A 9,598-nucleotide genomic window follows, 5' to 3' on the forward strand; every position below is an offset into this window, starting at 1 on the left:
TCACCTGGGGGACAGGAGCTTGGTCTCCCTGCAGTCCCTGGTCTCTCTGCTGGGACTGACAAACAGGGAGAAAATGGGTGCAGGGCTTGCTGGCTGTGGTTGTGTTACAGGGTCACCTGCCCCCCTAGGGCCCAGGCTGAGATCCCAGCACATTCCACAGGCCCCTGAGCCGCCATCAGATGGACTGTCAGCCTCGGTCCCTATGGGGGTGGGGGAGGCACTGGGTTATAGCCCTGAGGGAGCTGCTGGGGGAGGGAGGAGATTTACCTGCTCACAGACAATTTTAACCGTTATAAAGCTTCAACTTTTTGAATCTCAGTGTCTAGTGTCATTAAATAGTTCTGGTCTGACCAAAATATTGTCTGATCCCCCCATAATTTCCCACAACCGTGACAATTTAAATTGGAATGAAATGCTTAAAACCCAGATTGTTGTGCAACTCTGAAAGTTTAAATCAATAAATATAAAAAATGCTTAAAATAAACATTATCTGTGAGAATTATATATTATAAAAAAATTCTGCCCAATCTGACTATCACTCCTGACACACAGCTCCTGCTCCTCCAGGCTCATCCTCACAGGAGGATGCCTCAGTGACCCTCCACACCAGCACAGGGGCTGACTGGAGGCCAGGAGCCCTTTGGGGTTTTAATTACAGGCTAATTTCACTGAAAGTTACCTGTTTCAGGTGTGATTGTACATTTTTTCACTAAAGCCTCCAGGGGTGAAATTGGCTGTGTCGTTCCTGCTCAGGAAACAGCATGAGTCATTTTCAGGCAAGGAAACACTCCCTGGCTGCTGCAGGCAGGGCATAGTGTGAATTCAGGAAATTGAAACTGACCCTGATCCACTGCCCAGAGGAGCCATGGCTGCAGAGAACCCCGTGGAAAGTCTCCAGGAGGAAGCGACATGTCCCGTCTGTCTGGAGTATTTCACAGAACCTGTCACTCTGGAGTTGTGGGCACAATTTCTGCCGAGCCTGCATGAGCCAGTGCTGGGAGGGATCCGATACAGCCCCCTCCTGCCCTCAGTGCAGAGAAACTGTGCAACAGAGAAATCTCAGGCCCAACAGGCAGCTGGCAAATATCATAGAAATCGCCAAGCGGCTGAATTTACAAGCAGCAAAGGGAGCAGGAGGGGATGGGGTGTGTGGGGAACACCAGGAGGCTCTGAAACTGTTCTGTGAAGAGGATCAAACCCCCATCTGTGTGGTGTGCGACAAATCCCGGGCTCACCGCGCTCACACGGTGGTTCTCATACAGGAGGCTGCCCAGGAGTACAAGGTAGGGAATTGCTGTCAGTTTTAATGGTTTAACTTTTGGGTTTTAATGAGAGGCTAATTTCACTGAAAGTTCCCTCTCATGGGTGTGACTCATCATTCAGCTCTGTAAAGTCTTCACTGTACAGGAGATGATATAACAAAATTAATGATCTGGCAGTGTGATAACAGAGGCAATATATCAGGTCTTGAAAGTAGGATCTACCCCACCCCTTCCCCAAGGTCCCTCCCATTTCCCACCCCCGAAGCCCTACTCACTCCATACCCCCTCTCTCCATTTCTTGCTCTCCCCCACCCTTACTCACTTTCACCGATCTGGGGCAGGAGGTTGGGGTTCAGGTGGGGGTGCAGGCTCTTGGCTAAGGCCAAGGGGTTTGCATGTGGGAGGGGGCTCTGCACGGAGCCTTGCTCAGGATGTTGGGGTGCAGGAGGGGGTGATGGGTGCAAACTCTGGGAGGGAGTTTGGGTGCAGGAGGGGGCTCCGGGCTGGGGCAGACTGTTGGGGTGCAGGAATGGGAATGGGGTGCTGGCCGTGGGAGGAGGGCAGGGGGTTAGGGTGCAGGAGGGGGCACGGGGTGCAGGAGGTGGTATGGGGTGTTGCGTGAAGGAGGGGATATGGGGTGCTGGCTCCAGCTGGGTGGCACTGACTTACCTCGGGAGGCCCCCAGTCAGTGGTGCAGCGGGGCTAATGCAGGCTCCCTGCCTGCCCCAGCCGTTCGCCACTTCCGGAAGGGGCCAACACGCCCCTGTGGCCCCGGGGGAGGCATGTGGCTCTGTGTGCTGCCCCTCTCTGCAGGCACCGCTCCCGCAGCTCTCACTGGCCACAGTTCCCCATTCCCGGCCAATGGGAGCTGTGGGAGCGGTGACTGCAGGCAGTGCAAGTAGAGCTGTGTGGCTGGGGCACGCAGGCAACCCCGCTGTGCCACCGGAGATTGCGATTGACAGGGAAAGTCTCCAGGATCGACTGGTAGGTGACCACTGGTCTAGCTAGACAGAAGGTGGGAAGGGAAACTGAGGCACAAAGCAAGGCAGCGAGTTGCCCACAGTCACCCAGCATGTCAGTGACAGAGCTTAGTATAGAACCCAGTTCTCCCCAGACCAAAACCCAAATCACTTTGCCATGCTGCCATCTTCGCATCACCCCACCCAGTGATGAAGTGTATCCGTTAGGAGGGAGAGACACCTTGATAAAGGTGCCAGGCCCACCAGGGAGATGAGGTTTCTCACTGGGATTCTGAACTTCTGTGTTGCTCCATCAGGGGTTAAACTCAGATGCTGCCGGCCTGCACTAGAGAAGATCACTGGGCTAACCACTGCGTGGGACCCCGAGCACCTAGAGTCCGCACACAAAAAGGCTCCAGACAGCTCAGGTCCATGCCAAATACCACTGGGATTAGACTGGGTTGTAGCAAAACTAACCACAGACTAGAGCTGACTGGTGCCAGTCTGACCTGTTCTGTTGTGTACGTGGGCAAGGACCAGCCAAAGTGGTTTCATTAGTCCAACCAGGCAGCCTTTTGAAATCTCCCAGAATGCACTGCTTCCAGGATCTTTACCAGGGAATGGAATCATTGGGCATCTGCCCAGGGGGCATTGCCATGGAAAGGGTTTAAGACAGCACTGGGGAAACCCCAACCCGTCCTTTATACAAATCTGCATAATGTCTAATTAGTGTGGTCACTGAGGATTCCCCAGAACATAGGACATGGCCACGCCTGCCTGCATGGGCCCGTCCTCACCAGTAGCAGACATCCTGCGTGGGCCCACCACTGCTTTTCTCAGCGTGTCCCCACCTGCATCATTCTGCATGACGGTGGTACCCCAGCCCCGTCCCCACCCTCACGGCTGTCCTGCATCCTCAGTCTCCTCCTCTCCCTTTTGTGCCAGACAAAGCCACATCCAGTGCCGGGTCCCTATTGGACGGGGATAGTGCTCCACAAAACTGGGACTGCGCAGCTTCCAACCAGACGAATGGCCTCCGGACATCTCATGGGGTTTGACCTGGTGCTTAGACCAGCTCTGCCCAACCAGTGCAGTCCCTGGGGCTTCAGGGCTGAAATCCCAGCCCCTATTGAAACCCTGGTGGCTTCTGGGATTTGTATAACTTTGTTTGTTAAACCTTCTACAAAACTGGTTTATTGATTCACCCCCATGTGACTCCAGTGCCCTGTTATGTGTTGTACCACTAATCAGTTCACAAATACCAGTAAAGCTTGCTTATAATTGAGATCTCTATCTAATTACTAAAAAGACTAAACCAGAATTGGTAAAAAGTCTGAATGTGACACACTTCCAGTCTCCATTAGTAAGATTTTATCTCCTTGGTGGCCCTGATGTCACAAAGTGATTAGAAACACAGTCATCGTGGGTTTCGGGTGGAAAAACACCCACTTCCAAGCACCTCTCAACTATCCAGATGAAACCTCCCAATTATTTCTGTTTCTTCAGGAAAGAATCAGGCCCATTTGAAGACTTTGAGGGAAGAGAGAGAAAAGCTGCTGGGATTGAAAGCGACTGGCGAGAGGAATAGCCAGGAGTATCTGGTAGGTGCCTGTTGTTATTAACTGGCAGGGACTGGCAGTGGGAGGTCTATTTGGAGGCAGACTCCTGTGTGGCCTTGGTGAACATGGGCTTGTGTGTGTTTCTCCATGATCATGGATTGCTGGGTTAGGTTCATATGTAGACAAGCCCTAAGCTTCCATTTCAGCTGATGAGTTAATGCCTAGTCCTTGTGGCTTTTACAGAAATCCCCCCAAGTGAACTGAATGTCCCCGTGAAGTGCTCTCCACTGTCTGGTCATTTTGTGTATTTTTTAAATGTTTCCTTCTTTTAACTCCTCTGGTATCTCTGTCAGTGTAGTGCTGTGTCCTGCCCCCTGCCTCTCTGGGTCTGAATTTCCAGAGACCATAAATAACAGAATATGCTGACCATGACAGGCATGGAAACATCCCTTTCAGAGGGATACAGGGGTCAAAGGGGAAGGTGCAAGAGAATCCCCTGCCTACTACGCACAGGGTAAAGTCAAATGTCAGAAATCTTAGGATTTTCTAAGAAATTCAGCCTCCTCCCCACTCAGCTCTCCATGAAAGGACCCCGGGCTCCATCCATATGTCCCTGACCAGCCCTTGCCCTATTTTCATACAGAAACAAACACAAACCGAGAGGCAGAAGATTGTGTCTGAATTTCAGCAGCTGCAGCAGTTCCTGGAGGAACAAGAGCGACTCCTGCTGGCACAGCTGGAGAAGCTGGACGAGGAGATTGTGAGGATCCAGAATGAAAATGTCAGTCAACTCTCCGAGCAGGTTTCCCGTCTCAGTGAGCTGATCAGTGAGATGGAGGGGAAGTGTCAGAAACCAGCAAGTGAATTCCTGCAGGTGAGACTGAGTGAGAAACGCAGGTGGGTGCTCCAGGGCAGCCAGCTCCTCCCTCAGTGCCACTTGCTGGCTGCCCTGCCGATCATCTCCTCCCCCTCCCTCCAGCACCACCTGCCTGCTGCAATAAGTTGTTCCACTGTGTGCAGGAGAGGCTGGGAGGGAGCGGGAGGAGCGGGGAGGGAATGTGCTCACAAGAGGAGGCGGGGAGGAGACAGGGTGAGGGTGGAGTGGGAGCGGGAATAGTTGGGCTGGGGTATGGCATTGGGAGAAGGTTTGGAGTGGGGGTGCGGCATAGGGTTGAGCACCCCCAGGGACAATTGGAAACCAGCACCTGTCTTTAGAAACATGCTAGAAACACACAGGGAAGGGAGGGCTCCTGAATCATAAGCACTGGAGTCCAGCAGTCGGCGATCTCTATGTAACTCAGCGTGTGCATTGCTGACATGTGACTGACTATTATTCTTTGCAGAGTCACAGACACAGAGATATGAGAGATGGAAAAGCCCCATTAGCTCAGGGAATCCATGGCCCTGGGGCCAGGGCAGGGCCTTGCTTCCCCATATTTGCAAAATCTCTTCCGTGAAATCCCATTTGTGTGTCAGAGGGGACTGAAATTCTTTTGTCTCTCTCTCTTCTAGGATATTAGAAGCACCTTGAGCAGGTACGTGTCTCTCTCTTACTCCTCCTCACACTTCACAACGCTGGGAAAGGGCTTGGTGGTGATGTTAGCACTGCATCTCCCCAGGGCTCTACAGCAAAATGTGTGGGGAAGGTCACATGTTGGATACAAATCTCTCTGATCAACTTCATTCTGAGGTTCTCACCCTTGTATAGAAGAATCTGGAATTCTCCATTTAGTGGGAAAGACTGACCAAGTATTTCCTAGAGATTTCACCTCCCTGGGGGACTGGCTGCCTCGGGATTGCGGGGATATGGGCCTGTCACTGCTGGGGCACTGGTCACTATTCAGCCCAGGGCAGCAGCAATCAAGAGTCTTTCCCTCCTGAGGACTGTTTGGAGGCCTGTGTGGAATGAGCAGGGGAGGGGACAGTTGGTGTCTCAGTCTAGTTCCTAGAGGGCAGATTTCTACAGCACTTCACCCAGGAACTTCCTGTCCCTCAGAGCATGGAGGCTAAGGAGTAAATTGGCCATGGAGACTCAGTTTTCCTTTTATCCCAGAGCTGGTCTCTCCAGTCCAGAGTTGAAGAATATTAATGATTCCTTTGAAGGGAAGGTTGCACGGCCATGGGCTGTGCTGCACCTGCTCTGAGGCTGGGAGAAGTTGAGGAATTCGAACTCCAGGCCCATTAGAGCAGTGACTCTCTAACCAGAACTTATAATGAGTCACACAATGAAATATAATCATGTGAAATTGTTTCTCTCCAGGTGTGAGAAGGGGAAGTTCCAGCAGCCAGAGGAGATTTCTCCTGAACTGGAAGAGCGAGTCAGTGGTTTCTCCTGGAAAACGATTGCGCTATTGGAGACTCTGGGGAAATTCAAAGGTACCTAGAAGGGATCTAGGAACGGAAATTGGGATGAGCCTCTGAGACTGAGGGAGGAGAGTGGCTCTGGCCAATTGGTTCACAATTAGATGATGCTTCTATTTAATTGTTGGGTGAGAATGTCACGCACTTGGGGTCCAAGTCACTCAGGTTGATTAATTCAAACCTTTATTTCTACCAAAAAACATGCCTTGCCATGACAATTACTGTTAAAGAAATAAATGACTCAGACTCATAGACTTTAAGGCCAAAAGGGACCATCATGATCATCCAGTCTGACCTCCTGCACATTGCAGGCCACAGAACCTCACCCACCCACTCCTGCAATTGACCCCTAACCTCTGGCTGAGTTAGTGGAGTCCTCAAATCATGATTTAAAGACTTCAAGTTACAGAGAATCCACCACTGACACTAGTTTAAAGCTGCAAGTGACCAATGCCCCACGCTGCAGAGGAAGGCAGAAAACCCCCCAGACTCTTTGCCAATCTGACTTGGGGGGAAATTCCTTCCTGACCCCAAATATGGTGGTCAGTTGAATACCGAGCATTTTGGCAAGACCCAACAGTGAGACATGCGGCAAAGAATTCTCTATAACTCAGAGCCCTCCCCATGTACTGCCTCATCACCAGCCATGGGGCACATTTCTCAAAGGTGCACCCAGCCCATCACTGGGCTCAGGTCCTTTATGCAGCTAATCTGGGCCAAATGGGCTGTAGGGAAGGGGAAAGCCCCACCCCCATGGTCAGGGATCCCTTCAGCACAGGAGCCTCTGGTGCCTCCTCCACAGCAGCTGCAGGCACAAGGCGTGTTCCTGAGAGGGCTGGGAATGGGGTGGGGGTGAGGGTGGGTGGAAGAGGGAGGGGGGGTGGACGAGGGATAAAGGGACGTGGGCAGTGTAAAGCTGGGCCTCTGACACTCTGCACACTGGGCAAGACACATGGTGGCCATTGTCATAGGGATGTAACTCTGGCTGGCTTCAGAACTTCCTCAGCCTGTGCCAAGGTCTGCACCAGCCCCTGCAGACCCTGAACAGCAGAGTCACCCCTCACCTGCTGGTACAGGGGTGAATTTGTCCCATTGAATCAACCTTCCCCCACTGCAATTTCCACAATTATAAAATGATTTTACTATTATTTCTATGTCTGCCTATGGAGGACAAGGCCCTGTCGTGCCGCACTCTGTAGAGATGCTGAGTAAACAGACCCAACAGCTCACAATTAGAACCAGGATTTAGCAAACTCTCAATATCCCGTTAGAGTCAGAGGGACTGAAGTGGATAAAGTTACTTTTATGCCAAAGTCTTTGAAGGCTCTGGGTCTAGGTTACAACAAAAGGCAGTAAGTGAATGAGACAAACCAACTGAAGTTTGAAGGGTGGGAGGGGATGAGGAGGGGAAAAGTTAATCTCACTTACAGATTGTCTGTCCTGGGATGGTTGTGAGGCTGCAGGGATGTTGGTTCCGTTGCTGGGAGATGCCTGAATGAGAGAGGAAAGAGACGGTTTCAGACCTTTTTATATTAAATATTTGAGTGTTTCTCGGTGTGTTTCTCTGTCATAATTAAAATACAGTTCTCGGAGTTGAGAGTGGGGACGCTGTTATAAATATGAAAGCCTGAAATCTCGTCTCCTTTCTCCTTCCCCCCTCCAGACACTCTGCCGTCTGCACTAGAGACAAAAAGAGGAGGATCCCTAGGAGCATTCAGACAGGGTTAGTTTGCACCTGGAGATTGTCTTTAAATTATCAGAAAATGTCTTCAAGAGATTGTAGCTAAAGTTACCAACCAAACCGACACCAACCACGACACACACAGCCCTAAAAACAACACACTGATCAGTGAGGAGCTCCCACGCTGAAGTCACACAAACACTCCTGACACCAACCTTAGTGCTGAGTTCATGCCCACGCCGCTGAACAGAAAAACTCTCCCTGAGCAGCCTGTGAACAGAGCTCTGTGTCCTGAGGGCTGACACATCCCTCTGCTTTACCCTGGTGCAGGGGGTCTCCCCAGCACTCTTCTCCAACATCCGGCCTTTCCTCTGGGCAGGGCTGGGCTCTCCCACTGGAGCTGCTCACTGCTTCCTGGATTGGGGAGACGGTCTCCCTGTGAGACTGTCAGCTCCTCTCTTCTCTCTAGACTGCGGATGGGGCTACCCCACCCAATGCCTCCTCCTACTCTGCTCTTAAGCAGCTCTTCCCCAATGCTGCACCTTCCTCTCTGTTCCCTGGCCTAGGAGTGGAGGCTGCCCCACCCAATGCCATTCCCTATTCTCTGGTCTTAATTGGCTCTTCCTACTCTGGCTGGGGAGTGGAGGCTGTATTAGAGGAGGGAGCTTCCCTCTGGGGTTCAAAGCTGGTACCTGCCTCCTCTGCTTCCTCCTCACCAAAACCTTCCTGGCTGTGTCTCTGATGCTGGGAATGGAGCAGCCCCAGCAGAGGGAACAGGGAGCTGATTCCTCAGCAACCAAATGAAAAACTAATGAAGTGACTCCCATTACACAGAGTGAGGAACTGCAGTGACATCTCTGCTCAGTCTCAGGTGCCCAGGACAGAGGCAGCTCCCTGGGATCCAGGCCTGTCCCAGCCAGGACCGGGTTTCTGGGGAGTGCGAGAAATTGTCCCAGCTTCCCCCAGGGCTGAGCTCTGCTCCTAATATTCTGATTCTCTCTCTCCAGTGAATGTGACTCTGGATCCAGACACGGCTTATCCCGACCTCGTCCTGTCTGAGGATCGGAAATGTGTGAGATGCGGAGACACACGGCAGAATCTGCCCAAAAATCCTGAGAGATTTGACTGTTGGGCCTGTGTGCTGGGCTGTGAGGGATTCAGCTCGGGGAGACATTGCTGGGAGGTGGAGGTGGGGGGTGGGGGAGGCTGGGCTGTGGGGGTGGCCAGAGAGTCTGTGGGGAGGAAGGGAGTGATTAGCCTTAGCCCCGATGGGGGGATCTGGGCGGTGGAGCAGTGGCGTGGTCAGTTGCAGGCTCTCACCTCCCCTGAGACCCCCCTGCCCCTGAGCCGGGTCCCCAGCAGGATCCGGGTTTGTCTGGACTGTGACCGGGGACAGGTGACATTTATCAATGCTGGTGACGAGGCCCCGATCTTCACTTTCCCGCTAGGCTCCATCCCTGGGGAGAGAATCCGGCCCTGGCTCCGAGTGTGGGACAGAGACACCCGGCTCCGACTGTGTCCCTGAGATGCGTTGGAATATCCCACTGGAGGCCCTGAAATCATACTTTCTAGCCTCACACGCCCTAGTCTCTATAACCTTGGAGGACTCCTGTCTATCCAGTCCCTGGCTCCTCCTCTCTATAACCTGTGGAAGCCCCTCCCCTTCCCTACAGCACCAGGGATGGAAGCAGGAGGGGGCATGAACCCCTGGGGTTGCAGGAGGGGCAGAGGGGCCCTGAGGGGCAGATGTGGGGGCTCAGTAAGGAGTAGCACTAA

At 52.5% G+C, this 9,598-nt stretch overlaps 1 pseudogene; it reads left to right on the forward strand.

Moving 5' to 3' along the window:
- Positions 1 to 850: 850 nt before the first annotated feature.
- LOC135888355 (zinc finger protein RFP-like) lies at positions 851 to 9,347 on the forward strand (annotated as a pseudogene).
- The last annotated feature ends 251 nt before the right edge of the window (positions 9,348 to 9,598 follow it).

The sequence above is a fragment of the Emys orbicularis genome, chromosome 13 (assembly GCF_028017835.1).
Source record: "Emys orbicularis isolate rEmyOrb1 chromosome 13, rEmyOrb1.hap1, whole genome shotgun sequence".
NCBI lineage: Eukaryota > Metazoa > Chordata > Testudines > Emydidae > Emys > Emys orbicularis.